The sequence below is a fragment of the Molossus molossus genome, unplaced genomic scaffold (genome assembly GCF_014108415.1).
Source record: "Molossus molossus isolate mMolMol1 unplaced genomic scaffold, mMolMol1.p scaffold_m16_p_8, whole genome shotgun sequence".
Taxonomy (NCBI): Eukaryota; Metazoa; Chordata; class Mammalia; order Chiroptera; family Molossidae; genus Molossus; species Molossus molossus.
The window spans coordinates 77871742-77894911 of NW_023425402.1; the positions used below are offsets into that span (position 1 = coordinate 77871742).

General features: G+C 34.9%; 1 long non-coding RNA gene across 1 annotated transcript in view; it reads right to left on the minus strand.

Moving 5' to 3' along the window:
• Positions 1–547: 547 nt before the first annotated feature.
• The window catches only part of LOC118621541, a 28094-nt gene continuing 5471 nt past the window's right edge, over positions 548–23170 (minus strand). Inside the window, exons 3-4 of the long non-coding RNA XR_004957717.1 lie at positions 15230–15280; positions 548–577 (exon numbers count right to left, since the gene is read on the minus strand). This is a non-coding gene — a long non-coding RNA (uncharacterized LOC118621541). The remainder of the gene's footprint in view (positions 578–15229; positions 15281–23170) is intronic.

The window sequence follows — 23170 nt, forward strand, 5'->3', positions numbered from 1 at the left end:
GAAAGTCTTTTAAAAAGAGTATTCAAATTTTCAAATGAATGAACAACAGGCAAGAGATCATCTTTCCAAATAATCTGCATATTTAATTAGTGAGAAATAAAATGGTTGAATCTTTTAGGTTAAACCATATGAATCTACTGTTTTTGGGATAAAAATAGTTGAGTATAGGTGACTCCATAAGGTTCAATCAATCATAAGGATAAGTTTTAGGCATTTGTCATAATCGGGCTAGAGCCTCTGAAATGCATATTGTCCCCTTAGCACTTTGTAAACAGTATTCAATTGTCCAGTAGATTAATAAGGAGCAGCATATGCTAACAGCTCCAGCACTTTAATAAACTTATCCAAGATCTGCTACCAGAAAACATATAATTTAATTTTAGCTTACATGTCCGTTTATTGCTGATTTATATTTAAAATATATGGCAAGGGAACACCAGTATTTTTTCAATATTTTGGGCTTCTTAAAGCTTTACCCAGCCCTAATTATAAAACCAGCCTTGTTTATGACTTTGTAGAGCTTAGAAAGAGCCCTTACCTGCTTTCGACACCTTTTCCTCTTTTTTAGTTTCAGGTTCTAGGGTAAAACAAAACACATACATACACACACAATAAACAAAGGGGAAAAAAAGTATTCCGTAAAATAGTATGAAGTAGTTTAATAAGCAAAATTTATAGATTTTTTCATATGTTTTCAATTTCAATTATAGTTACATAGTTTTAGCAACATACAATGGAACATGTATTACTGGTAAATTATAAAGTAACTTAAGCAAAAGAACTTTGATTTTAAAATTCAGTTTCTTAAAATAGTTTCATGCTAGTCAAGTAATTTGACATCTTGTTTTTAATTAGAGTCTGTTCCATATGATTCATAAGTTTATAAGTATTTCAAATAAGAAAATTAATGAAAACTGTTCAGGAGAAAAGTGGTGTAATTTTTCCCAATTTAATCGGTTTAATCAATTTTCTATTTTCAACTGCGTACACACAATTCATAGAGCTCCACCTGGTGGATAATTTAATAATTTCAAACTGGTATAATTATTGTCTATTAATATTTCTGTTATAAATATTATAAAATACATTAAATTGGCTTAAATTCAGTATAATAATATAAAAAACTAGTAGAATGAAGTATTTTTATCTTTCTTTGTTTTAAGACAATGGTCTTTATCTAGAAATTTTATATTTTAACTTAAGATAAGTACATAATTTTTACAAGCTATCCAGATGATGCCTATGACACCATCCAACCAATGTGGTAGTTGACTGTATTTCCATGTTTCCTAGCCCTTCCTTTTGTTTCACAACTTGCCTATGCCTTATAGTTCTATGCTGGCACAAAGTCTTGTGTTGCTTAATGGAAGGGTTCTGATACATTACATATTTCTTCCCTTCAAATAGCAGAAAAACTGATCTTGTGGTTGGGCTACTTGCTAAGTTTAGACCATGTGTCAGGGATAAAGCTAGTCAGCTTTATTTTGTTTTTAGCCTAGCAGAGTCTCATTTCCTAGAATTACAATAAAAAACACCCTAATTTGTTTTACGTGCAGAATTTTATATAACAGAGATTTACATAGCTGTTCACACTCTACTTCTTGTAATACTTGAATGTACACCCTGAAAAAAGTTGTATCAGTACTATTATTGCACCTCACTCCCTGGCAAATATTTCTCTTTTCATTTGTTAACATGTTCACTTCACTGGGTAGGACATACGCTATTTTAATGTTTTATATGTGTTATAATGTTATTTAATTTTTTTATGCTCTGTAAGAATGGGATCCATAGATATTTTGTTCATCAAGTGGAGGTAACTATCTGAAAGAGCCTTACTTCTCATTGTACACACAGCTCTTTCCCCGTCAATAACCCTGCTGTAATCTCAAAATGGAAGCATCTTAGTCTTAATGTTTGTCTTAAGATCTTTTGACACATACAGATGTAGAGAATATTTTTATTCGCTATAAATACAATACAACCAGAACCAACACTTATCTTGTACATAGAAATGTATAAGCACTCTTATGAACATATATTATCATCGGTCATGTGGCTGTGGATCCTCTCGGTATGCTAGAATCACCGACTTCAGGTGTTGTGGAAGCATCACTAACAAGATGACCTCCTCAGTTATGAAGTGTGAAAAGGAGGCTTTCAGATCATGTAAACCAGCTTTCAAAGCAAGCTCACTAAGTTTTGTGACCTAGGGCATTACTTACAACCTCAAGTCTTAATTTTGTCATTGTTAAAATGGAAAAAAAATAATATAAAATTTATGGAGATGTATAAAAATTATAAGTGATGTATAAAAAAGTCTTAGTTTTTAAAAAAATTATGCTCATAAACTTAAATTGCATGCTTTCTCGAGGTAATTTTTCTTAAAGAATTGGAACTTTACCCTTGAATATGCAAAGAAGGAACTGATATGTGGGAAATGGTCAAGGATGTTTGTTTCTAGTCATACAAAAAAATGACAGCTCTCTTTCTCCATATAATTTGACTACTAAATGTATATTTACACACACTCACACACACGCACACACACATGTTTAAAGTTTAGTCAAAAGGCTTCATGGAGAAGTTTCAGGAAACTAAGAATAGTGGTTAATGCTAGAGATTGGGATCTGGAGGCCAGACAGAGTGAATAGAACTCCTTATATTCACCTTATTTTTATTGTTACTGTATAAATTTTTTCACCATAATCATAATTGTTTTATCTTCAAGTATCTGGTTTAAACATGTGTCACTCGAGCCCTTCATTTTGGACTCCCTACAGAATCATTCTGGAAACATGGACTCAAAAAATTCCCACCCAGAGTTGCTGAGGCAGACAGTCTGACATTACTATGCAGCACGGACTTTTCTGGGCTGTTGATTTTATCTGAAATGTAATTGCTGATGAACCTGGGGAGGGGAGCTTCACTGATGATTTTTCAATGTCATCAACACTCTGTTAACAAGTAAAACAGTCTGACCCAAACTTCAGCATGTCTGTGCCTGAGTCAGAGAAGGACGCCAGTGGAGATCAGCTTTATTCAGGAGTTTCTGTTTTATCTTCGTACAATGCAAAGAAAAAATTTTACTCAATTTATAAATACCATTCTTTGTACTTATCCAATTTATAAATCTGTCTTTGTTTCAGAATGCCTCTATTTTAAATATTTTGCAAGTTAGAAGCTGAATATCACTGATTAATTTTTGCTTTCCCACTTAATTTTATTATCACATTTGCTTCCACAGCATAAAGATAGATGCCTTATATTGCAAGAAAAGATAATTATTACTATTGTAAACAATGGTATTTTTGGTATTTTTGCATTTGCTACATAGTACTCACTAAGCAAGTGTATTATATTCATTTATCTGTGTTTTATTTATACAATATTAAACATTCATTTGTTTATTAGCTCTCTAAACTCATAGAACATTAACTTTGAGTTCTGAGATGATATTTTACTTTTTCTGTTGTATGATAGTGCCTAGATCAGTGCTTCACACAAAATAGCAACCAATAAATATTTGTTGCACGAATGGACAAATTATATTGTATAATTCTCACATACCACTCCTATGAAGTAAACATTTAATTACACCCACTTTACAGATAACAATACTGAGGTTTAATAATTTGTCTAAGTACATACTCCATAGTAAGGGGCAAAATTGGTATAATTGAATACTGATTTTTATTTGATTAATATTTAATCAAATTAAATATTTGATTTTTTCCCCCCAAAATCAAAAGCCTTTACTTCTAAGCACACTGTTATAAGTATCATTGGTACAGATAGAATTAAGAGATTTTAAGATTTCATACATTAAAAACTATATAGTAAGCTACTTTCTATGCCTTATAGCTTGGTTGTATTTACCTAGGTTGTATTACTTAGACAAATTGCTAACAGTCATCAAGGTTGTGATTGATATGTGCGATATGGTCACTGAGATTTCTATTTATTTCAGCCAGTCATTAAGTCATGAATCATATAAATTAGTTTCCTAAATTAAACTGGTTAAACTAAATAAATAGACTGAGCACTGATAGAAAATTGATTGCGATATCACACACACCTAGCGTAGTATTCAATATTTAATGATACTTGAAGATTTTATGCTTGAAAGCAGGTTATCAAACCTATTTTTGTAAAATATATGAAGGAACTTAAGTAGTGTCATCACTAGTCAAATTTATGTGCATTTTGGGCTGGAAAAGGGACTGTAGAAAGCATGGTAGTTAAAGACACATTCCACAGGCCAGACATGAGTCCCGCATTCACATCAGCTGTCTGTGTGACCTGGCACCGTCACCTCCAGTTCTTCAACTTCACACATACAAAGAAAACTGCTATGAAAATTCAATTAAACACTACATGTAAATCACTTCAGAACAGTGTCAGATCCAAAGCAAACAGTATTCTTTTTATTAATATTTTAAATTAAATTTTGTATGCTTTCCATACTGTTAGATAAAATCTACATTTAGATAAACCAAAATTACATTTGATAAAAAAATAACATTCATAAGTTTATTCTAAACCCATGATTTTAACCTCATTTGAGTAATCATTTGTATTTTTTGATAAAAAAGCCCATTACAACTTACTCACCAGACAAATTAACATTGCTGTACATTATCTTCAAATTTTTGTATTTAGTTGTTGGAATTATCAGTACAACTACCAGATACAACTATTCAGAGTAGCTAAGTGAATTAACTAGTTTGTAGATGCTTATTTTAAAGCTGTGGCTGGAGTCTCTAGCTACTGAGCACAATGCCTTTTCCATAACACAGAATCACACACCCAAACGCTCCCCAACACATGTTCTCTGTGTCTGTGCCTGTCTCTTTCTCTTCACCTCTGATTCCCATTAGATCAACAAGGGAAAATAATTATGCTGCATAAGCCTCTATAGCTATAATTCCAAATGCCTCTAGTTTATAATGCAAGAGCTTCATTTGTGACTAAGTCCTGATTCTGCAGTCCTTCTTTGGCAAGATTCCCATAGGAGTTTGATGCTCCCAAAGAATGTGTGCTGAGTGCACAATAAAACACAGAATAAGCCAGAGGGCAGTCTCTCTTTGCAGCAAGAATAAATGCCTCTATACATTTTTCCTGCCTCATTCTATCATTTTACTTTCATGATCCTTTGTCTTTTGTATATGCCAAATACAAGGTACCACGGATCTGATAGTGTCACTCGCCTTTATCTACCTTTGTTTTATGAATCGCTATGTATGCCTCATTATCCTTTCCTTCCCTGAAGCATCCAACATGAAGAGTCGGCATTGAAATAAGAAATAATTGGAGAAGGCTGAACATATTGTAGGTTGCACAAAGAATAGTCCTTCAGAACAAGTCCTGTGATGTTATTTGAAGATGACAGAATAGCACGTTGGACATATTTCAGGTAATGAGCCAGTTGACTCCAAACCATTCAGTGGGTTCAGAAAGTTGTGCAAAAATCCATTGCTAAAATAAATAAGCTCACATTCTTTGGTTTTCCCTCATCAAGGGAGAGTCGGTCTTTAACTAGACTCTTACTTGTTTCCCTGAACTTCAGCATTCATTTTCTTTAACTTGAAGTGAGAATAATCAAATTTAAAAAAGGATATATAGGTTTAAGTAAGGATAATCCTATATCTTTTTTTTTTTCTTTATTAATTTTAGAGAGAAAGGAAGGGAGAGCGAGAGACAGATAGAAACATTGATTAGAGAGAACATCGATTGGCCACCTCCTGCATGCACCCCACTGGGGATGTGGCCCACAACCTGGGCACGTGCCCTGACCGGAAATCGAACCAGCGACCTCTTGGTGCATGAGTCTATGCTCAACCACTTAGCCGCATCGGCCAGGCCCTATATCTTGTTCAAGAATGTAGAAATAATAGATGACCTTGTGTAAAAAATAATACATTTTTTAAGTGAACAGGAAAAATAGAAAGGTGTATTATGACATTTAAAAAAATTCCCTACAAGAGAGGCATATTAGAATACCTTCCTAAGGCAGCTTGGAGTGACAGGAAAAGTGAACACGCAGAGGGACAGTGACTCATTCTCTCAGTCGACTCTGCCCCTTTTAATGAGGAATTAAATAGAACGGATACAAAGGCAGGAAGATCGGGCTTTGGATTTGTCATTGTCCATGTATTCCATATACATAGAGTTGTGCATATACTATCATTGTACTTTTTTTTTGGAGAAAGAAAATAAAAATTCACAACGCTTGGATACATTAATTTTATAAAACTAATAATTATACAGAAAACTCTGTCAAGCTCAACTACTTTTCTTACCAACACATAACCCCTTTTTATCCTATCAACTTTGCATTTGGTGTGATGGACACACAAAAAGAGTTCTGGGCTGTACGTTGCTGCCTAGAGTGATAGTGCTGCTGTTACCAGGACAATGTTCACTTAAACAATTCTGCAGGAAATGAGTTACCATGGATTTGTAAAGGGACACAAGGACATCGTACGCTTTTGAATACTGATCTTGTTCATCAATAAATTATTTGTAACTTTCCTTCATTCTTACCAAATATAATAAAATTATTATGGAAAAAAACCTTAATGTTAGGGTAAGTTTTGCTAATTTATTCCAATACTGAAGAAAAAAGGAAAGAAAGATTAGTTTTTGGTACTTTAAATCTGGTTCTAAGTAGCTAATCAACATAGACAATCATTTGAATAATCATTTCATCTTTGTGCATCAATTTCTTCACTGTTAACATGATAGTCAGAATATTTTCTCCTTAAAATACCTCAAAGCAGAATTAAATCATGTCAACAAATAATTAGACCTGCACAAAAATAAAAACTCAGAAAAATTATACAAAATTTTAAAATGTTGATTATTAAATCAAGTATTCTGATAGATAAAGTATTGGATTTTAAAAACAGTATTGTGACAAGTATTAGTATTTCTTAGAGGATGACAATGTCATAAGAAAAGATGATATATGGGATTTTCGATATTATTAGGAAAATGTAAAATAGTCGAAATGGTGGATAAAATATATAAATTAATTGGATTTGCTTATAAGAATTCTCAATTACAAGACAAAATAAATCTTTGTAATATTAGTTTAGAAAATTAGAACATTCATAACATTAAAACTGAAACTTTGCACAAAAATCTTGATTGTTTTCATGTCAATCATTACACATCAGAATATTTGTGATTACTAGTTATAGCAGTATAGGAACATTGATTAAGTTCAGATCATTTAGAGTTTGGGGTTATATTTTAACCTGTGGGTTGTATTACTGTGATTGGTGCTTTTCCTTCATTTTTTTTCTTTTCTATGAAATATGTGTGTTTTTCTTCCCTTGAACCCATTCTCCCTCTCACCTCTAGTTCAATTTTACTTTGTTTACTCAAGACATCTATCTGCTCCTCAGTTCAGGCAGGGATATTCCCGAACAAGTCACCCAACCAGCAGGTGACTTATCTCAGGTCCTGGATGAGCCTCCAATTCTCCTTGTGTATGCAGTTTCCCATACACTGTAACCCCAGAGAATTCCTGGCAGTAACTCTTTTTAGCATCTTTTCATGAATGGGAGCTCCACTTCAGGGCATGATTAATTGCACTGAGACTTGCTTAAAAATCCCCTACTTATAGCAATGCGCATTATTGTCTTAACAAAATTCCTCCTCAGCTCTGCTGCTTAAACACCCTAAGCCCAGCACTCATGCAGCTTCATTGTGGCTAATTGTTTTGTGTTTCTTTGCTGTTTCTCTCTCTCTCTCTCTCTCTCTCTCTCTCTCTCTCTCACAATCATACATATACATATATATGTATATACACACACGTATATACATATATATACATACACATATGTGTGTGTGTGTGTGTATCCCTTTGTTTGCAATACCTATGTTTTTCATTTATTCATTTATATTTTATCTTTCGTTCTAAGGATTTCTAGAAAAGATGAGGCATCAAATCATTAATGTATAGTTCTATTTACTCTAAAAAATGAGACTTTGAAAAGTTATTATTTTTTCTACCACATAATTACTGAATGTGATTCTTTGGTCATGGGACTTGCCTAGAAGTTTTTATTTTAACTCAGTATGAGATTTTAGTATATAACCAGATTTAAGAACATAAATTATTATATGTCTACTTTTATTCAATATGCTATATATATTTAAACTCACAATTTCATCCAAAATAGATACATTTAATGTGTTTTTTTCATTAAAGAGACTGATTAATTAACCAGATTTATTTTTATTATGGTGAGTTAAATACATGAAATTTGCTCTCTTAAAAATGTTATTGACTGTACCGTATTTTTAACTGTAAGTACATTAATGTGCAACAAATCTCTAGAACTTCATCTTGAATAACAGAAACTTTTTATCAATTAACAACTTTCCATTCACCCTTCTCCTAGCCCTTGGCAACTACACTACTTTCTGCTTCTATGAGTTTGACTATGTTAGGAACCTCATATAAGTGGCATCATTCAGTATTTTTCCTTCTGTAACTGGTTTATTTGACTTAGCTTATGCCCTCAAGGTTTATCCATGTTGTTGTATATTGCAGAATTTCTTTCTTTTTAAAGGCTCAATAATATCCCATTATATATATATATATGTTCTTCATTCATCTGCTGATGGTCAGTTAGATTGCTCCCAAATCTTGGTTATTGTGAATACCTCTTTAATATCCTGATTTCAGTTCTTTTGGACAAATATGTAGAAGTGGAATTGCTGGATCATATAGCAGTTCCACTTTGAATTTTTGAGGAACATCCATAGTGTATTCACAAAGGTGGTATCATTTTACATTCCAACTACCAGTGCACAAGCATTCCAATTTCTCCATATCTTCACCAACCCTGGTTGTTATTGTTACTATCATTATTCTCAATAGGTGTGAAGTAATAACGCATTGTGGTTTTGATTTGCATTTTCCTGATGATTAATGATGTTGAGCTTCTTTCCATATCCTTGTTGATCACTTTATGTCTTCTTTGGAGAGATGTCTATTCAAGTCTTTGGCCCATTTTTTAAATTGAGTTCTCACTTTGTTATTGAGTTGTAGGAGTTTCTTGTATATTTGATTAAGTGGTTTGCAAAAATAATTTCTCTATTCCATAGGTTGGTCTGTCAATTATTTACCTTGCTGTGCAGAGACTTTTACTTTCATGTGGTCCCATAAGTCTATTTTTCTTTTTGTTACCTGCACTTTGGTTGGGAAATTTATATTCAGGTCTCATGTTTAAACTATTAAAGTTATGTTTTGTATACAGTGTAAAACAGGAATCCTATTTCATTCTTTTGCATGTGGACATCCAGTTCTCTCTCTATCATTTGTTAAAGAAACTAGCTCTTGTCCATTATGTATTGTTTCCCATGTAAAAGATCAGTTAGCCATATATGTATGGGTTTATTTCTGGGCTCTCTATTTTGTTTGAGTTGTCTTTCATCTGACTTCATGACAGTAGCATACTGTTTTAATTACTGTAGTTTGTAATATGTTTTGAAATCAGAAAGTGTGACTCCTCCAGATTTGTTCTTTTTTCTTCAATATTGTTTTGGCTGTTTGGGGTCCTTGGTGGTTTCTAATGAATTTTATGATTGATTTTTCTCTTTTTGCAAGAATATGTCATTGGAATTTTGATATGGATTGCATTGATTCTGTAAATCGCTTAGGGTAGTATAGACATTTTAACAATATTAAGTTTTTCGGTCCATTAACATACAATGTCTTCTATGTACTTATGTCTTCTTTAATTTCTTTCATCAATGTACTGTAATTTTCAGTTTACTAGTCTTTTTTATCCTTAGGTAAGTTTAGCCTTAAGTATTTTATTATTTATGATGTTATTATAAGTAAAATTGTCTTACTTTTCTTTTCAGATTGTGGTTAGTGTTTAGAAATTCATTTGGTTTTTGTATATTGATTTCGTATCACCGAACTTTACTGAATTTATTAGTTCTAACGGTTTTTTGGTAGAGTCATTAGGGTTTTCTACATGTGAGATCATGTCGTATATAAATGAGTAATTTTACTTCCTCCTTTTGGATATGGATGTCATTTATATATTTTATTGCCTAATTTCTCTGGCCAGAACTTCCAATACTGTGTTGAACAGAGTTGTAAGTGTGGGGACCCTGTCTTGTTCTTGATCTTAAGGGGAATGCTTTCAGCTTTTTACCATTGAGAATGGTTAGCTGTGAGCTTTTAATGTATAGCTTTTAATATGTTGAGATAAATTTTTATTAATAGTTTGTTGAGAGTTTTTAATCATGAAAGAGTGGTGAATTTTGTCAATGCTTTTTCTGTATCTTTTGATATTTTTATCTATATCTGATTTTTATCTTTCCTTTTGTTAATGTGGCATATCACATAGCTTGATTTTCATGTGAAACCATCTTTGCATTCCCCCAGGGATAAAAGCCACTTGATCATTCTGATGATCATTTTTAAATGCTGTTAAATTCAGTAAACTACTGTTTTGTTTTTAAATTCATTTTTTAATCTAAATACATTTGGTATACAATCTTATATTGGTTATATTAGTTTCAGGTGTACAACACGGTGATTCAACATTTTTATACCTTACAATGTGATCACCCTACTAATTCTACTAATCATCTGACACCACATAACGTCAGCACAATATTATTGACTCTATTTCCCTTTCCCTTCCCACTTTTTCTCCCACCCTTTCCCTTCTAGTAACAATCTCCTTTACAATGAGTGTAGTTAACTACTGCTTTGTTGAGGCTTTGCATCTGTGTTCATCAGGAAAATTGGTCTGTGTTTTTTTTCTATTAGTGTCTGCATGGTTTTGGTATCAGGGTAAGGATGGCCTCATAAAATGAGTTTGGAAGTGTTCCCTAATTTTCAATTTTTGGGGGGAGAATTTGAGAAGAATTGACATTAACTCTAAATGTTTGGTAGAATTCATCAGTGAAGCCATCTAGTCCTGAGCTTTTCTTTGTTGCGAGGCTTTTGATTATGGAATCAGTCTCCTTACTCACTACTGATCTGTTCATATTTTGTATTTCTTCATTATTCTTCTCAGTAGTTGTATCTAGGAATTTATCTGTTCCTTCTAGCTTATCAAATATGTGGCATATAACTGCTCCTTAATAGTCTCTTATGATTCTATTTATTTCTGTGGCATTAGTTTTAAGGTCTCCTCTTTCAATTATAATTTTATTTATTTAACGCTTCACTCTTTTGCTTAATTTAAAGAAAGGTTTGTCCATTTTGTTTATCTCTAAAAAAATCCCAACTTTTAATTTCGTACATTTTTCTATTCTCTATTTTCTTTATTTTTGCTCTAATCTTTATTATTTCCTTCATTCCACTGACTTTGGGCTTAATTTGCCCTTTATCTAGCTTCTTCAAGTCTGAAGTTGGATTGTTCATTGGAAATCTTTCTTCTTTTCTAATATAGGTGTTTGTTGCTATAAACTCTATATATTGCTTTGCTGCACTCCATATTTTGGTATATGTTTTTATTTTAATTTTTTAAAAAATATTTTCTAACTTCCCTTTTTATTTCTTCTCTGATACACTGTTGCTGTTGTTTTCCAAGAGCATGCTGTTTAAATTGTACATATTTGTGAATTTTTCCTTTTAAGTGTGCATGATATTATTATATCTGATATATATATATATTTTTTAATCCTCACCGGAGGACATTTTTCCATTTTTTGTTCAGATAGAGTGGGAGGGAGAGAGAGAGAAACATTGATGTGAAAGGGACACATCGAGTGGCTGCCACCCACACAACCAACAAGGGCCGGGGACAAACCGCAACCGAGGCACCTTAGTGGGAACCAAACCCGGGTCTCTCTGGACCGCAGGCCGACGCTCTAACCGCTGAGCCAAACCGGCCAGGGCTACATCTGATACTTTTTAGTGGACTAACATTGAAGCCTTTTAAGAATCTATTTACTTTAACATAACAACATTTCTTTGAAAATTTATTTCTCTTTTAGTAAGGATCTGTTTGTACTGTGACTGTTCTGATGTATATAATATGATACTGACTCTCTTGAAGAAAAGAAGGCCTAATGTGACAATATCTGTGAAAGGCGAAAGGAAAGTCACTTTGCATATTATTATTACACCTTTTTGTCGGAATACCCAAGTACTGTAATTCTCATTCAGTAACACAGACCTGAATTTGAGTTGTTTGTTTGTGGGGAAAAATGATGAGATTCAATTAATGTAATTTCAAGGCACATGACTAAGAGAGATCATCATCACTTTAAATAGTAAAATAAAAAAAACACATTAAATATTTTCATGCAGTAATTAGAAGTCTCGATTTCAAAAGAAATTATAGAACAACATTAAAAATAAAAGGTCTGGTTATTGCATTTAATTGAAATTTTATGCAAACTCTTGTCTACAAATATTTCTCATTAAAAATTAGGTAGAGAATAGCACAATAATGTAAAAATTCTTTAATAGTGAAATAGAATATAACTTTCTATAAAATAAGTTTTTATTTATTTTTTAGAGAGAGAGAGAAACATCGACATGAGAGAGAAACATCGATCGACTGCTTCCTGCATCCCTCCCCCACCCCAGTGCGGATCAAGCCCACAACTCATGCATGTGCCCTGACTGAGAATCAAACTGGCACCTCTCAGTTCATGAGATGACACTTAATCCACTGAGCCACACCAGCTGGGTTAGAATATAACTTTTAAAAATGCATCTTTTTCAAAGTGCTGCCTTCCCCACCACCATTATTTGTGACCATGAACTGGCTGATGCTAGGCTCACCATCTGATGTGCAATGACAGAATGATAAAAGAAGAGAGAGGATATTTTTAGTGATCAAAGACTATAATGAACACTAAGTGTTTTTCATGAAAACTTGAATTGTTTTTCATTTATCTATGTAGTCTACATGCATTTATTCTAGGAAAAATATTTTTAACTGAACTTTCTTAATGAAAAATGTGGATATTTATAATATTCCCATTTGTTCCTTTTTTCTATATTTCTGTCTTACATTGGCAAAAGAATTATAACATCATAGTGTATTAATTACTTAATGCCATCAAATTATTACAATTTAGATTGTTAGGTAAACATCCATTCCCATCAACAATTAGATCCTATTAAAGTAATTTAGAGTTTCTTCAAAATAAATTAATGTTTGGTCTTCACCATTAATTAATTCTTTGAATAATATAGCAACATTTACATCCATTCCAATCAACAATTAGATCCTATTAAAGTAATTTAGAGTTTCTTCAAAATAAATTAATTTTAGTCTTCATCATTAATTAATTCCTTGAATAATATAGCAACATTTCTCTGCCTATTGGACATTTAACACAACATGTAATAATCCTTTTGTAAGGCAAAATATCCTAATTTACATGTTATGCCAGAAAAATAGAAAATTGCCCATAGCACCGAAATAACTACTATCACTGATGGTTGTAAAAATAAAGTTTTAGATATGATAATACATTTCTAAAATAAAATATAAATCTTTTAATATGTTTAGAGTCCAGTTGCTTTCTAAAATTTCAAGCACGTATGTGGGCTGAGCAAAAAATTCTTTTTGTGCTCGTGTCTCAGTATGTGACAGTTTTGTTTAACTTAAAATTAATTGCAAAGTTAGGAAAATATGGCTTCAGGGTATGGTTTTACACATTGCTACATGAACTAATGGGGACTCTCCACGCATCCTTCATTTCTCTGACTGATTCCCTGTCAGCTTTCTCTTTCCACTGTTCTCTTATGTCTCTCACAGCATCAGCTTGTTTATGCAAATTTACCAGAAGTCTAATGAAATAATACCGGTAAGTTGGAGTTTTTACCACCAAGTCCCTGGACATTGGTGATGGGAAAAGTCAAGGTGTTACTGCCAGTTTAACCCTTGAGCTCCACCAGGACACCTGGAAGTTCCCCGTTCTCCCTCCTGAGAGGTGGAGTTTATGCCCCACTTACCCTCCCCCAACCAGAAGCTGCCCATGGACACAGCCTGGAGATAGTAATGTGCTGATGAGATGATCTGGACTGGGTCCATGATGAAAGCCTGTGAAGGTCTGCTGTGTATGTGATGGAACCCAGTTGAGGTTTCTTGTGTACATGACTGAACCTAGTTAACACCTCTCTATAAAATTCTAATATTTTGGCAGGTTAGTGAGGACATCTATTCATTTTGTGGCCAGCCAAGACAAACCCTTTAAGTAAATTCTCTTGTTTATTAAGCCTGCTACCTACTAATCTGGAGTAGTCTGCCTTAGTTCGGTCTCCCCTGCCCTCCAGTTAGAGAGGGCCAATTTCACATTTGGTCCGGGAAGCTCCTGGCCAGGTTTGCCAAGCAATGATTGGTCAGTAGTTTATACACATCTTCTCTTCAGGGTAAATGTAGAAACAGGCTCTATTTCTAATATTCATTGTGGTAGACATATTGTATGGTTTCATGGTTCACAAATATGTTCATTTTGACAAAAAGATATTAGACAATTCTGAGTATGATACTATGCCCATAGAATGTACTGGGATTAACTAGAAACTAAATGTATTCCATTGAATTTCGCATATTTACTTATGTTTTAGGGGACATGACTTGAGGTATGGCATATCAGGATCCACACTACTCTGAGCGTGATATACTGGGGAGGCAGGAAATGCAGTCGGATGTAAGGACAAGAGTACAGTTCTTGATTTAGATCAGAGTTCTAATGTTGTCTCTGCTGGAAATTACCATAACTTTGAAAGTTTCTTTACTATTCATTTCATTTATTTATAAGGAGGGGGTAATGGACTACAGTTTATCTCTTTCTCTTACATATAAAATTTGTTTATGATTTGATTGTATTTGAACTTAAAAAATGGCAAGATATCACCGAGAAACTGTAAGTATTACTTTTTATCGTAAATCTTCCATTTCCATGGCTATTCTTAATACGATTCACCTTGGGGTTATAAAATGTTGATTTCCCACCACAGACTGATGAAATCAGAATAGCATATGCATTTTTAAAAGCTTTCTGAATATTTCTCACATAGTTACTCTCTCCTTTGTTGTTTCATAGTACAGTTTAGAATTTTAGGATAGGAAGGAAGTCTCTTTTTCCTTTGTTCAAAAATATACAAGGGCATATGAAAGTTTGAGAACATTAAAAAGAAATGATATATTACTTTGTTGTAAGTAACTGAATATTCAACGGGCAGATCAATGTGTTTTCACATTTCATTGTACGATATTACCTTTTTCCTTTAGGGAAGCTGGCAACTTCACTTCTTTCCCTTTAATAGGTTCTGGAAAGAAACATTGAGCATTTATTTTCAGCCAAGATAAAAAATAATTGAGAACACATATATAATGAAGTCAGTGGGCTGTCAATAAAGTGGGCTTATATGGCAACAATATAATGTTTTCTTTCAAAAATGGTTTTACTCATACAGACACAAAGATACAACAGTATAGAGTACAACAAGACATTTCCTGATTATTATAATTTAAAATAAATGTAAGTTCTAGAATGAGTTACAATCTATTTGTTCATTCAAGAGGGTAGTCATTTGGATGGATAAGAACTTATTTCATTTGTAATTTTTAAAAACACAAGACTTCAGCATCCAAATGTCTCCTTCAGCTGTTATAATTAGCACTAACTTAATGTATTTTTATCAGGCTATGTTTGTTCTTTTTTGTTTTGTTTTTCAAAAAATAAACAATCAAATGGAAAACCCTGCATATATGATGTAAATGTGGTGTTTTAGTCATCAGACTAAAGTCAAATAAATTTCAAGAATAAGACTAAAATAAAATATGAGAGACAATTTGTTCTAAAAACTCCCAACATCTTAAAAATGTGCTTCTTGGTTAAAGTGAATCAAGTAAAACATTTATTCTACCAAGTTCAAATACAAAGTGATTCTGATCATATCTTGGGTTCCAGACATATATGTGGGCAATGTCTTGAACAACAGTATATGTCCTCATCAACCTGTAGAAAAATATAAACCCATATTCTGCCTCCTCTGCACATTAAATCTCAGTATATATTTTATTGACAAAAGTGACTATTAGGAAAGGAAGAAAAAGAAATATGTACTCTCAGCCCCTTTTCCCATTTCCACCTTATGATTTTGGGTGGAAATTCAGAGAATATTATGGTGGCACTTGTATGGATCTGGGACTGAAACAATCATTTAGGTGTAATTGAGTCCAAGTGACTTTGGGTGATGATGTCAAGAATGAAATCAGGGGTTCTATTGAAAATGCTGTGTCCCACAAAGCAAGATGTTCTTGGTAGATAAACTACAGCCTTAAATATCCACATGTTTGTATAATTTTTTAAATGACTTTGGTGGAAAAGGAATCTTTGTGTTGCTATTTATTATGCAAAGTAAAAATTAGGCTGATTTTTCCCCCCTATATTTTAGCACGAACAGATGAAATCAAGAGCTATAGACTGAATAAACACAAAGAGAACCTTCATTAACTTTTTGTTTTCAAGTCATTGGGGGGTCATTTACTGCTTTTACATTTCCCAGCTAAATCAAAAGAATTAATGTGTTGTGATATGAGAAGTGGGGTGGGAGAACACAATCCCTAGAACTCAGGATTCAATATTAAGCATGTTTACTTAAATGGGTGAGCTTGTATGTTGGTGTGAGATGAACATACTTATAAAATACGAGATTTAGGGACAGAAACACGCAAAATGGATTTGATTTTTCTGAAGAAAGAAGGAAGGGGTAAAATAACGGTTCTAATTTAACAGGGTATTTATTTTATTTTATTATTTTTATTAAATAATATATTTATTTTTGTTACAGATGTTTCTCCTTTTCCCCCCACTGATTTCCCCCTCCTCCGCCCTCCCCACCCTGTCCCCTAATTTGATGTCCATGTTCATTGTTCATACATATGTGCATATAAGTTCTGTGGTTTATCTCTCCCCTACCCCCCCTTCTTCTGGGGATTGTCAGTCTAAACCCCACTTCCACGTCTCTGGGACTACTCCATTCCTCAGACTGTTATGTTCATTATATTCCACAAATAAGTAAGATCATATGATACTTGTCTTTCTCTGTTTGGCTTGTTTCTCTAAGGATAATACTTTCCAGGTCCCTACATGTTGTCTCAAAGGATAAGAGATCTTTCTTTCTTATAGCTGCATAGTACTCCATTGTGTATATATGTACCACTGCTTTTTTATCCATTCATCTACTGGTGGACATTTGGGCTGTTTCCAGGTCTTAGCTATTGTAAATAGTGCTGCTCTTTCTGATTGGTGTTTCAGGCTTCTTAGGGTATATTCTTACAAGTGGGATCACTGGGTCAAATGGAAGTTCAATTTTTAATTTTTTGAGGTAGCACCATATTGTTTTCCATAGCGGCTGCACCAGTCTGCATTCCCACCAGCAGTGTATTAGAGTCCCCTTTTCTCCACACCCTCGCCAACACTTGTTGTTTGATGACTTGTTGATGGCGGCCATTCTGACAGGTGTGAGGTGATACCTCATTGTTGTTTTAATTTGCATCTCTCTGATGATTAGTGATGTTGAACATTTCTTCATATGTCTCTTAGCCATTTGTATGTCCTGTTTGGAGAGGTGTCTATTCAGCTCCTCTGCCCATTTTTCAATTGGGTTCTTTGTTTTCCTTTTGTTGAGTTGTATGAGCACTCTCTATATATTGGAAATTAATCCTTATCTGACATATCATTGGCAATGATGTTCTCCCATACAGTGGGTTGCCTTTTCATTATGATGATTGTTTCTTTTGCTGTGCAGAAGCTTTTGAGTTTGAGGTAGTCCCATGTGTTCGTTTTCTCTTTTGCTTCTGTTGCCTTAGGTGATGTATCAGTGAAAATTCTGCTGTGTATGATGTCCGAAATTTTGTTGCCTACATTTTCTTCTAGAATTTTTATGGATTCACGGGTCACATTTAAGTCTTTTATCCATTTCGAGTTTATTTTTGTGTATGGTGTAAATTGATGGTCTAGTTTCATTTTTTTGCATGTAGCTGTCCAATTTTCCCAACACCATTTATTAAAGAGGCTGTCTTTACTCCACTGTATGCTCTTGCCACCTTTGTCAAATATTAATTGAGCGTATTGCCTTGGGTCCATTTCTGGGTTGTCTGTTCTGTTCTACTGGTCTATATGCCTGTGCTTGTGCCAGTACCAGGCTGTTTTGGTTACAGTCGCTTTGTAGTATAACCTGAAATTTGGTAATGTGATCCCTCCAACTGTGTTCTTCTTTTCCAAGATTGTTGTGGCTATTCAGGGTCTTTTTGGGTTCCATATGAACTTTTGAAGTATTTGTTCTAGTTCTGTGAAGTATGTCGTTGGTATTTTGATGGGGATTGCATTGAATCTATAGATTGCTTTGGGTAGTATGGACATTTTAATTATGTTAATTCTTATAATCCATGAACAGGGTATGTGCTTCCACTTTTTTATATCTTCCTCTATTTCTTTTTTCAATGACCTATAGTTTTCTGCAAATAGGTCCTTTACTTCTTTGGTTAAGTTTATTCCTAGGTATCGTAATTTTTTTGGAGCAATGGTAAATGGGATTGTTTTTTCAGTTTCTCTTTCTGTGAGTTCATCATTGATGTACAAGAATGCCGTCGATTTCTTGACGTTAATTTTGTATCCTGCTACTTTGCCAAATTTATTTATTAAGTCTAATAGATTTTTGATGGCGTCTTTAGGGTTTTCTCTGTACAATATCATGTCATCTGCAAATAATGACAGTTTCACTTCCTCCTTTCCAATTTGGATCCCTTTTATTTTTTCTTCATGTCTGATTGCTGTGGCTAAGACTTCCAGTACAATGTTAAATAAGAGTGGCGAAAGTGGACATCCCTGTCTTGTTCCTGTTCTTAATGGAAATGTTTTTAGTTTCTGTCCATTGAGTATGATGTTGGCTATAGGTGTTTCATATATGGCCTTTATTATGTCGAGATATGATCCCTCTATTCCTACATTGCTGAGCATTTTTATCAGAAATGGATGCTGGATTTTGTCGAATGCTTTTTCAGCATCTATTGATATGATCATGTGGTTTTTATTCTTCATTTTGATTATGTGGTGTATCACGTTTATTGATTTGCGAATATTGTACCAGCCTTGCATCCCTGGAATGAATCCCACTTGGTCATGGTGAATAATTTTTTTTGATGTATTTCTGGATCCGATTTGCTAATATTTTGTTCAGGATTTTGGCGTCTATGTTCATCAGGGATATTGGCCTGTAGTTTTCTTTCTTGGTAGTGTCTTTTTCTGGTTTTGGAATTAGAATTATGCTGGCCTCATAGAACGTGTTTGGAAGTCTTCCTTCTTCTTGAATTTTTTGAAATAGTTTGAGGAGAATGGGTGTTAGTTCTTTTTTGAATGTTCGGTAAAACTCCCCCGTGAAACCATCTGGGCCTGGGCTTTTGTTTGCTGGGAGAGTCTTGATTACCTCTTCAATTTCCTTAGTTGTTATTGGTCTGTTCAAATTCTATCTCTTCCGGGGATAGTTTTGGGAGACTGTGTGTTTCTAGAAATTTGTCCATTTCGCTTAGATTGTCGAATTTGTTGCCATATAGTTGTTCATAGTAGTTGTTAACGATCTTTTGTATTTCCGTGGTGTTGGTTGTTACTTCTCCTCTTTCATTTCTGATTTTGTGTATTTGGGTTCTCTCTCTTTGTTTCTTGGTAAGTCTAGCTAAGGGTCCATCAATCTTGTTTATCTTTTCGAAAAACCAGCTCTTTGTTTCATTGATCCTTTGAATTGTTTTTTTGGTCTCTATGTCATTTATTTCTGCTCTGATCTTTACTATTTCCTTCCTTCTACTTGCTCTGGGGTTTTCTTTTTGTTTGCTTTCTAATTCTTTAAGTTGTGAGGTTAGACAGTCAATTAGAAATTTTTCTTGTTTTTTGAGGTAGGCCTGTAGTGCTATGAACTTCCCTCTCAGAACTGCTTTCGCTGCATCCCATAGATTTTGTGTTGTTGTGTGTTCATTTTCATTGGTTTCCAGGAAGTTTTTAATTTTGTCCTTGATCTCCTCGGTGACCCATTCATTGTTTAATAACATGCTATTTAGCCTCCATGTGTTGAAATGTCTTTGCATGTTTTTCTTGCAATTGATTTCTAGTTTCATGCCATTGTGATCTGAGAAGATGCTTGATATGATTTCAATCTTCTTGAACTTGTAGAGATTTAGTTTGTGTCCTATCATGTGGTCTATCTTTGAGAATGTCCCATGTGCACTTGAGAAGAATGTGTATTCTGTAGTTTTGGGGTGTAATTCTCTGTAGATATCTATTAAATCCATTTGGTCTAGTGTTTCATTTAGAGTCTCTGTTTCCTTACTAAATTTTTGCCTAGAGGATCTATCCAGTGCTGTCAACGGGGTGTTGAAGTCCCCTGCTATGATTGTATTGTTGTCGATTTCTCCTTGGAAGTCCTCCAGAAGATTTTTAATATATTTTGGTGCTCCCATATTGGATGCATATATGTTTATCGAGGTTATATCTTCCTGTTGGATAGATCCTTTCAATATTATGTAGTGGCCGTCTTTGTCTCTAGTTATGGTCTTCATTTTGAAATCTATTTTATCAGATATGAGAATTGCTACCCCAGCTTTTTTTTTTTTGCTTTCCATTTGCTTGGAAAATTTTTTTCCATCCCTTCACTTTCAACCTATGTGAGTCTTTTGTTGAGAGGTGGGTCTCTTGTAAACAACATATAGATGAGTCATGCTTTCTTATCCAATCAGCTACTCTGTGTCTCTTTATGGGAGCATTCAATCCATTTACGTTTAAGGTGATTATTGATATGTACTTATTTATTGCCATGTTTGTTTACTGTGGTTCTATTTTTCTTCCCATTTCTACTGCTAATTACAGCAGTCCTTTTAACATTTCTTGCAGTGCTGGTTTGGTGCTAATGTATTCCCTTAGCCTTTTTTTTTGTCTAGGAAGCTCTTTATTTGATCTTCTATTTTGAATGATAGTCTTGCTGGGTAGAGTAGTCTTGGATTCAGATTCTTGTTTTTCATGACTTTGATTACTTCATGCCATTCCCTTCTGGCCTGTAGTGTTTCTTGTGAGAAGTCAGCTGAGAGCCTTATGGGGTTCCCTTGTAGGTAACCTGTTGCTTATCTCTTGCTGCTTTTAGGATTCTCTCTTTGTCTTTAATTTGTGGCATTTTAATTACTATGTGTCTTGGTGTGGGCCTTTTTGGGTTCTTCTTACTTGGGACTCTCTGTGCTTCTTGAACTTGAATGCCTTCTTCCTTCACCAAATTAGGGAAGTTTTCTCTCACTATTGTTTTGAATATATTTTCTATCCCTTGCTCATTTTCTTCTTCTTCGGGGACTCCTATGATGCGAATATTATTACGTTTCCAGTTGTCCCATAGTTCTCTTAAGCTGTCTTCCTGTTTTTTAATCGTTTTTCCTTTTGTTTTTCTGATTGGTTGATTTTTTCTACCCTGTCTTCTAATTCACTGATCCGGTCCTCAGCTTCCCCTACTCTGCTTTTTAAACCTTCCAATGTGTTTTTCATTTCTGATATGTCATTCTTTATCTCTTCTTGTTGGTTTTTAATTTCCAATTGGCTTATTTTCAGTGTCTCTCTGTCCTTACTCATGCTGTTCAGCTTCCTCAAGATCATGGCTCTGAATTCTAGCTCTGTTAACATGCCTAATTGCTCCACATTGATCTCATCTTCGGTGGAGGTGTCTTGCTCTTTCATTTGGCTTCTGTTTCTGTGTTTCAGCATTTTGGCTATCACTGTGGGCTTTGGAGCCTGTCCAGTTCTCCCTGTGGGTGTTGGTGTTCTGCTGTTTGTGGCTCCCTCTCCTGTGTTTAGATGAGCGAGGGAGGACCCACATTGAACACCACTGTCAAGTCTTACTTTCCTGGTTAAAGTTGCCAGCCCAGGAAAGGTACTGTTATCCTCTAGCTTTTTGCCTGGAGGCTAGCAGTCTAGGTTAATTGATCAGTTTTGGGTTGTCAGTTGATTGAAAGACTCCCTCTGGTTCTCAGCCAAGGGGCTTTCACGAGGGTGGGGCAGATGCTGGTTGTTAGTGAGCTTCAATTAGCACTTCAATGGCCCACAGGTTGGGGTTGGATCTCCGAGGGAGGGGCTGCTGCCTCTCCTCAGAGCCCTGGGAAGGAGCAATGTGGCCACCGTCCTGAGTGGCTGCACTCAGCCAAAGCTCTGAGCACCCTCCAAACCCCGAGTGTCCCGACACAGTTCCAGTCCAGTCCGCCCTCCCTCTGCCAGAGCCCAAGGTGAGTGGCTGTGGCTGTTTTAGCCTCTGTCCTGGCTGCGCTGTGGAGCCACCTGGGAGTGTAACCCGAGGGCGCCGCTCCCAGCTGAGGCCGCTGCCAAGCTGCCGACCGTGGGCTCCCAGCCCCGTCTTGCGCCTTTGCAAGCCTACCGGGATGGAGTCAGTGTCCCTCGTTGTATGGTCCTCGCAAGCGACTTTTCTGTTGGTTTTTCCCGTCGATTTGTCTGTGTTATAGTTGTAATTCCAGTTTGGTTCTGGGAGACGGTCTGTGTAGCTCCGTTCACTCCGCCGCCATTTTTCGGTTCTCTGTTTCTATATCTTTACTCATGGTGCTGGTGTTCTTACTCATGCTGTTGAGCTTCCTCAAGATCATGGCTGAACTCTACCTCTGATAATTTGCTTAGCTGCATGTTATTGATCTCATCTTCGATAGAGTTCTCTTGTTCTTTCATTTGGGATTTGTTTCTTTGTTTCACCATTTTGGCTATCTCAGTGGGTTTTGGAGCCTGCCAAATTTTTCCTGTGGGTGTTGTTGTTCTGTTGTTTGTGACTCCCTCTACTGGGTTTGGATGTGGCTGGGTGGGCCATGTTAAATACTACTGTCAAGTCTTACTTTCCTGGGTAGATTTGTAAGCCCAAGAAAGATTAAGTTATCCTCTAGCTTTTTTCTGGTGGCTAGTAGTCTCATTTATTCAGTGCCTTGGAATGTAGCCCTGGTGTTCAGTGTCCCTGTTTATACGGCCCTTTCCTGCTGCTTTTCTGTAGCTTTTTTCTGAGGATTTGTCTTTATTTTAGTTGTAATTCCCGTTTGGTCCTGGGAGATCAACTGCATAGCTTCTGTTCACTCCGCCTCCATTTTAACATCCTCTAAGCCTATCTTGTGCGCAGCTGGGTTGCACCAGCCTT